Genomic DNA, 8,519 nt, shown 5'->3' with positions numbered 1-8,519 from the left:
AATCAAAACCCTAATTTTATGTTTTTTTTATATGTCTCATATTTTTCAATCAAAACCTTAATATTATATTTTCTTTTTGGAATGTCTACTACTCTTAAATCAATACACTAATTCTATGTGTTCTTATAATATTGTCTCATATTTTTCAATCAAAACCCTAATCCTATGTTTTCTTTTTTTAATGCCTATTATATTTGAATTAAAACCCTAATTTTATATTAATTTTTGATATGTTCCTATTTTTCAATCAAAACCGTAATAGTAGGCTTTCTTTCAGAATGTCTATTATTCTTTAGACAAAAGACTAATCCTATGTTTTGTTACAGTAATGTCTCCTATTTCTCAATCAAAACCCTAGTCCTATATTGAATGCCTACTATATTTGAATCAAAACCATAAACCTATGTTTTCTTTTCGGAATATATCCTATCTTTCAATTAAAACCCTAATCCTATGTTTTCTTTTCGCAATGTATCCTATTTTTCAATTTTGAATCAAAACCCCTAATCCTTTGTTTTATTTTCAGAATGTCTCCTATTTTTGAATCAAAACCCTAATACTTTCTTAGCGTTTTTCGGAATGTCTACTATTTTTGAATGAAAATCCTAGTCCTATGTTTTCTTATAGTAATGGCTCTTATTTTTCAAAAATAGGAGACATTACTATTAGAAATTACATTATTCGGGTCTTGTTTGCATAAGAAAACATAAGATTTAGTAATGTCTCATTCTTTCAATCAAAACCCTAATTCTTTGTTTTCTATTTAAAATGCATGCAATTTTTTAATCAAAACCTTAATCTAATGTTTTTTTTGTTTTGGAAATGTCCACTATTTTTCAATCAAAAACACAATCCTTTCTTTTTCAACTCAGGTGAATCTCCATTGGGTGCGAACATACCAACACTAAAGCACCTGATCTCATTAGAATTTTGAAGTTCAGCGAGCTTGAGTGAGAGTAGTACTATGATGGGTGACATCGTCTGAAGTCCTCGTGTTGCACTCCTCCCCTTTCTTTTGCTACATGGTTTATTTTTACGTTTTATTAATTAAAAAATTAAGTATAACAATAATAAATAATGAAAGACTAACCTATATTCTTAATCAAAATCCTAATCATATGTTTCCCTAGAGTAATGTCCCCTATATTTTGTTTGGGGAATCTCTGTAATTTTTAATCAAAACATTAATCCTATCTTTTCTTTTCGTAATGGCTAATTTTTTAAATAAAAATCCTAATCCTATGTTTTTTTTTCAGAATACCTCCTATTTTTAAATAAAAACCCTAATCTTATGTTTTCTTTTAGTAATTCACATATTATTTAATCAAAACCATAATCCTATGTATTTTTTTTAATGCCTCCTTTTCTTTAATCAAAATCCTAATATTATGTTTCCTTCTGGGAATGTATGCTATTTTTTAATCAAAATAATAATTCTATGTTTTCTTTTCGTAATGTCTCATATTTTTCAATCAAAACCCTAATCCTATAATTTCTTTTCGGAATGCCTCCATTTTCTGAATCAAAACCCTAATCTTAATGGGAGTGTTTCCTATCTTTCAATAAAAAATATAGTCCTATGTTTTCTTTTTCGAAATGTCATACTTTACAATTAAAACAATAATCCTATTTTTTTCTTTTCAGATTGTCTACTATTTTTTGAACAAAAACCTGAATACTAATTTTCTTTTCGTAATACCTCCTATTTTTTAATAAAAATCCTAATCATATATTTTATTTTCGGATTGTCTACTATTTTTGAATTAAAATTTTAATCCTATGTTTTCTTAGAGTAATGTCTCCTATTTTTCATTCAAAACCCTAATCCTATGTTTTCTTACAGTAATGTCTCCTATTTTTCAATCAAAACCCTAATCCTATGTTTTCATTTAGTAATGTCTCCTATTTTTCAAACAAAAATCTAATCCTATGTTTTTGAATGCCTACTATATTTAAATCCAAACCCTAATCCTATGTTTTCTTCTCTGAATGACCCCTAGTTATCACTTTTGAATCAAAACCCTAACCTATATTTTCTTTTGTTAATGTCTGCATTTTTCAATCAAAACCCACTACTTTCTTTTCAGAATGTCTCCAATTTTTCAATTAAAAAGTAATCATATGCTTTCTTTTCGGAATGTCTCCAATTTTTAATCAAAATACTAATCTTATGTTTTTTTTAATGCCTACTATTTTTTACTCAAAAAGATAATCCTTTTTTTTTAATGTCTGCAATTTTTGAATCAAAACCATAATACTATGTTTTTATTTAATAATGTTTACTATAACTAAATCAAACCCTAGTACTATGTTTCTTTTTCGGAACATTTAAAATTTTTTAATCAAAACATATATCCTATGTTTTCTTATGGTAATGTCTCCTGTTTTCCATTCAAAACCAAAATCATATATCTATATATAGTAATGTCTCTTATTTTTCAGTCAAAACCCCAACCTATGTTTTTCTTTGGAATGCCTAATATATTTGAGTCAAAACCCTAACTCTATGTGGAATGCCTATTATTTTTCAATCAAAACACTAATTATATGTTTTCTTTTCGAAATGTCTCCATTTTTTTAATAAACCCCAAATTTTATGTTTTCTTTTGGAATTGTACCCCATTTTTTGGTTTTTAATCAAAATCCTAATCCTATGTTTTATTATAGTAATGTCTATTGTTTTTCAATCAAAACCCTAATACTTTGTTTTCCTTTTTTGAAATGTCTAATAATTTTCAATCAAAACCCTAAACCTATATTTTTTTTTCGGAATGTCTACTATTTTAAATCAAAACATTAATCCTATGTTTTTCTTATAATAATGTCTCTTATTTTTCAATCAAAACCCTAATCCTATGTTTTCTTTTCGGAATGCCTATTATATTTGAATCAATCAAAACTATATTCCTATGTTTTCTTTTTAGAAGTCTCCTATTTTTGAATTAGTATCCTAATCATGTGTTTTGTTTCCACAATCTCCTATTTTTTAATCAAAACACTAATTCTATCTTTTCTTTTGGAATTTACTCCTATTTATCGGTTGTCAATCAAAACACAAATTTTATGTTTCATTTTCAGAATGTCTCATATTTTGTCAATCAACTTAATCCTATGATTTGTTTAAAGAATGTCTCTTATTTTTTTAATCGAACCTTAATCCTATGTTTTCTTTTCAAAGTGGCACCTATTTTTAAATCAAAACACTAATCCTATGTTTTCTTTTAGGAATGTCTGCTATTCTTGAATCAAAACCCTAATAGTATTTATTTCTTTTTGAATTGTTTATTATTTTTCGGGTATTAATCAAAAGCCCTTATCCTATGTTTTTTATCGATAATGTCTCCTATTTTTCAATCAAAACACTAATCCTATGCTTTATTTTCGTAATACCCCATTTTTTTTAATTAAAACCCAAATCATATGTTTTTTCTTCGGAATACCTTCCATTTTGGAATAAAAATTACTTATCCTATGTTTTCTTTTCGGAATGTCTCCTATCTTTCAGTAAAAACCTAAATTATATGTTTTCTTTTATTAATGTTTCTTATTTATCAGCTTTGATTCAAAAACCAAATGTTTTGTTTTCGTAATTTGTTCTATATTTCAATCAAAACAAGAATCCTATGTTTTCTTTTGGGAATGGTGGCTATTTTTGAATCAAAACCCTAATCTTATGCACTCTTTTTGGAATGTCTACTATTTTTTAATCAAATAAAGAATCCTATGTTTTCTTATAGTAATGTGTCCTATCTTAAGTTTTTGAATCAAAACCTTAAACGTATGGTTTCTTTTCAGAATGTGTCCTATCTTTCAATGTGTTTTCTTTTCTTAATGTCTCCTATTTATCAATTTTGACTCAAAACCCTAACCTATGTTTTCGTTTCGGAATTTCGCTTATTTTCCAATCAAAACCTAATCCTTTCTTTTCTTTTTGTAATATCTACTATTTTTTAATCAAAACACTAATCTTATGTTTCTATTCAGAATGCATCCTGTTTTTTATTGTTAAATCAAAACTGTAATCCTTTGTTTTCTTTTCAGAATGTCTCATTTTATTTTTCAAAACCCAAATAATATCTTCTGTTTTGGTAATCTCTACTAATTTTTAATCAAAACCCTAATCCTATTATTTTTCTTTTAATAAAGGCTAATATTTTTAAATAAAAATCTTACTTCTATATTTTATTTTCGAAATGTCTCCTATCTTTAAATCATGAACTGAATCCTTTGTTTTCTTTTTTTAATGTCTCGTATTTATCTGTTTTGATTCAAAAACATAATCCTTTCATTTTTTCAGAATGTGTGCAATTTTTGAATCAAAACAATAATTCTATGTTTTCTTTTTGTAATGTTTCATATTTTCAATCAAAACCTCAGTCCTATGTTTTCTTTTCAGAATGGTTCCTATTTTTTAATTGAAACCTTAATCCTATGTTTTCTTATGTGAATGTCTGTTATTTTTTAATCAAAACCCTAATTTTACATTTTCCTTTTGAAATGTCTACCAATTTTGAATCAATACCCTAATCCAATATTTTATTATAGTAATGTGTTCGATTTTTCAGTTTTGAATCCAAACCATAATCCTATGTTTCGATTTTTTTAATGAATACTATAATTGAATCAAAATCCTAATTTTATGTTTTTTTTAAATGCCTCCTCTATTTCAATCAAACCCCAAATCCTATGTTTTCTTTACTTAATGTCTTCTATTTATCAATTTTGAATCAAAACCCTAACCTATATTTTCTTTTTCGGGATGTCGCCTATTTTTTAATAAAAACCTAATCCTTTCTTTTCTTTTCTGAATGGCTACTATTTTAGAGTCAAAGCTTGAATCCTATATTTTCTTTTCATAATGTGTCCTATTTTTCAGGTTTGAATCAAAACTGCGTAGTCCTTTATTTTCTTTTCGGAATGTCTCTTTTTTTTTAATCAAAACCCTATGCTTATCTTATGTTTTAGGAATCTTTGCTAATTTTTTATCAAAACCCTAATCCTATGTTTTCTTTTTGGAATATTTTCATTAATAAAAATCCTAATTTTCTTTTTTTTTTTATCAAAACCCTATGCTTATCCTATTTTTTTTCCGAATGTCTAACTTTCAATCAAAACCAGAATTCTATGTTTTCTTTTCTAAAAGTCTATTATCTATCAGTTTTTATTCAAAACCTAACCCTTTCTTTCTTTATAGAATGTCTACTATTTTAGAATCAAAACAATAATCCAATATTTTCTTTTCGTAATGTCTCCTATCTTTCAATCAAAACCCTAATCCTATATTGTCTTTTCAGAATGGCTCTTATTTTTAATCAAAAAATTAATCCTATGTTTTCTTTTGGGAATGTCTACTGCCTTTTCGTAATGACTCCTATTTTTTAATCAAAACCCTAATCCTATCTTTTATTTTTGGAATGTTTGCTATTTTTGAATCAAAACACTAATCCTATGTTTTCTTATATTAATGTGACATAGTTCTCAGTTTTAAATAAAACCCTTATCCTATGTTTTCTTTTTAAAATGCCTACTATATTTTAAGAAAAACCCTAATCCTATGTTTTTTTTAGAATGTCTCTTATCTTTTGATCAAAACTTGAATATTATGATTTATTTTCTAAATGCCTCCTATTTTTGAATCAAAACCCTAATCCTATGCTTTCTTTCGGCAACGTCTGCTATTTCTGTATCAAAAAAATAATCATATGCTTTCTTTTCGGAATGTCTCCTATTTTTTAATCAAAACCGTAATATTATGTTTTCTTTTGCGAATGTCTGCTTTTTTTGTATCAAAACAATAATCCTAAGTTTTATTTTTGTAATGTCGCATATTTTTCAATGAAAACCCTAATCCTATTTTTTCTTTTCTGAATGGCTCCTATTTTTAAATCAAAACACTAATCCTATGTTTTCTTTTTGGAATGTTTGCTATTTTTGAATCAAAACACTAATCATATGTTTTCTTCTAGCAATGTCTACTATTTTTTAATCAAATCGCTAATCCTATGTTTTCTTTTTGAAATACCTGCTATATTATAAGGAAAACCCTAATCCTATGTTTTTTTTAGATGGTCTCTTATGTTTCGATCAAAACTTGAATATTATTATTTATTTTGTTAATGTCTCCTATTTATCAGCTTTGAATCAAAACAATAACCTATGTTTTCTTTTCTGAATGTCACTTATTTTTTAATAAAAAACCTAATCCTTTGGAATGTTTGCAATTTATGAAGCAAAACATTAATAGTATGTTTTTTCTTTTCGCAATGTGTCCTATTTTTAAGTTTGAATTAAAACCCTAATCCTATCTTTTGTTTTGAGAATCTCTGCTGACTTTTAATGAAAACCGTAATCTATGTTTTCTTTTTTCAATGTCTCCTATTAATCAGTTTTGAATGAAAACCCTAAGCTATGCGTATGTTTTTTGTATGTCTCTGATTTTTCAATCAAAAACCTAATCATTTCTTTTTTGAATGCCTGCTATTTTTGAATCAAAACCCTAATAATATGTTTTCTTTTTGGAATGTGTCATATTTTTTAGTTTTGAATTAAAACCCTAATCCTTTCTTTTCTTTACGGAATGTGTCATTTTTTTTATTGAAAACCTTAATCCTATATTTTCTTTTGGGAATCTATGCTAACTTTTAGTCAAAACACTAATCCTATATTTTCTTTTCGTAATGGCTCCTATTTTTGAATAAAAATCCTCATCCTACGATTTATTTTTCTAAATGCCTCATATTTTTAGATAGAAACGTAATCCTTGCTGCAAATATCTTGTATTTTCTTTTGGAATTTCTTATATTTTAATCAAAACCCTAATCCTATATTTTGTTTTGAGAATGCCTGTTATTTTTTAATAAAAATACTAATCATTCGTTTTCTATTCAGAATGTCTACTATTTTTGAATCAAAACCTTAATTCTATGTTTTCTTATTGTAATGTGTCCTCCTTTTTAGTTTTGAATTAAAACACTAATCCTATGTTTTATTTTCAACATACCTACTGTATTTGAATCAAAACCCAAATGATATGTCTTCTTTCAGCAATGTCTCCTATGTTTTAATCAAACCCCGAATCCTAGGTTTTCTTTTCTTAATTGCTCCTATTTAGTAGTTTTGAATAAAAACCCTAACCTACATTTCTTTTTGGAATGTCTCCTATATTTCAACCAAAGACCTAATCCTTTTTTTTCTTTTCAGAATGTCTTCTATTTTTTGAATCAAAACCCTAGTCTTAAGTTTTCTTTTCTTAATATTTCCTATTCTTTAGTTTTGAATCAAAACCCTAATACTTTTTTTTTCTTTTCGAAGTGTCTCATTATTTTAATTAAAACCCTAATCCAATCTTTTGTTTTTGGAATTGCTGCTAATATTTTATCAAATAACTAATCCTACATTTTCTTTACGGAACACCGCTTATTTTTAAACAAAAATCCTAATTCTATGTTTTCTATTAGGAATGTCTGTTATCTTTCAATCAAAAGCTGAATTCTATGTTTTCCTTTATTAATATATCCTATTTATCTATTTTGATTCAAAAAACCTAATCCTTTATTTTCTTTTTAGAATGTTTACTATTTTTGAGTGATAACAATAATCCTATGCTTCTTTTTCATAATATCTCATATTTTTCAATCAAAATAGTAATCATATATTTTCTTTTCCAAACGGCATCTATTTTTGAATCACAACACTAATCCTATATTTTCTTTTGAGAATATTTGCTATTTTTGAATTAAAACCCTAATCCTTTGTATTTTTTTAAATATCTACTATTTTTGAATCAAAATCCTAATCCAGTTTTTTCTTATAGTTTGTGTCCTATTTTTCTATTTTAAATGAAAACCATAATCCTATGTTTTCTTTTCCGAATGCCTCATATATTTGAATCAAAACCATAATTTTATGTTTTCTTTTCGGAATGTTTGAAAAGTTTCAATGAAAACCCGAATAAAATTTTTTCTTTTCTTAATGTTTCCTGTTTACTCGGGCTTTTGAATCAAAACCTAACCTCATTTCTTTTATGAATTCTATTTTCAATCAAAATTTAATCCTTTTTTTCTTTTTGGATCATTTTTATTATCATCTTTGGTTTTTGCAGCACCCCAGCCATATACTATATTTTTTATGGAAAGCCCATATTTTTTAGTCAAAACCCTATTTGTATGTTTTCTTTTAGGAATGTCTACTATTTTTTAATTAAAAAAATAATATATTGTTTTTTTTAGTAATGTCTACTATTTTTCAATAAAAACTATAATCCATTGGTTTCTTTTCGGAGAGGGTCCTATTTTCGAATCAAAACCCTAATCCTAGATTTTCTTTTGGGAATGCGTACTATATTAGAATAAAAACCCTAATCGTGAATAACATATTGTTTTTAGTAATATGCGCACTTTTTTGGTTTTAATAAAAATGTGGGCTTTCCATAAAAACATAGTATAAGGTTTTGTTAAAAAATATGAGACATGAAGAAAAGAAAACGTAATAGTTATTGTTTTAATCAGAAAATGGGAAAT

General features: G+C 26.0%; 1 pseudogene; it reads left to right on the top strand.

The window, feature by feature from the left end:
• Positions 1-885: 885 nt before the first annotated feature.
• On the top strand, positions 886-1,004 carry LOC120257458 (annotated as a pseudogene).
• The last annotated feature ends 7,515 nt before the right edge of the window (positions 1,005-8,519 follow it).

The sequence above is a fragment of the Dioscorea cayenensis genome, unplaced genomic scaffold (assembly GCF_009730915.1).
Source record: "Dioscorea cayenensis subsp. rotundata cultivar TDr96_F1 unplaced genomic scaffold, TDr96_F1_v2_PseudoChromosome.rev07_lg8_w22 25.fasta BLBR01002140.1, whole genome shotgun sequence".
In the NCBI taxonomy this organism is placed as follows: domain Eukaryota; kingdom Viridiplantae; phylum Streptophyta; class Magnoliopsida; order Dioscoreales; family Dioscoreaceae; genus Dioscorea; species Dioscorea cayenensis.
This window is presented reverse-complemented; position numbering and strand designations above follow the sequence as displayed.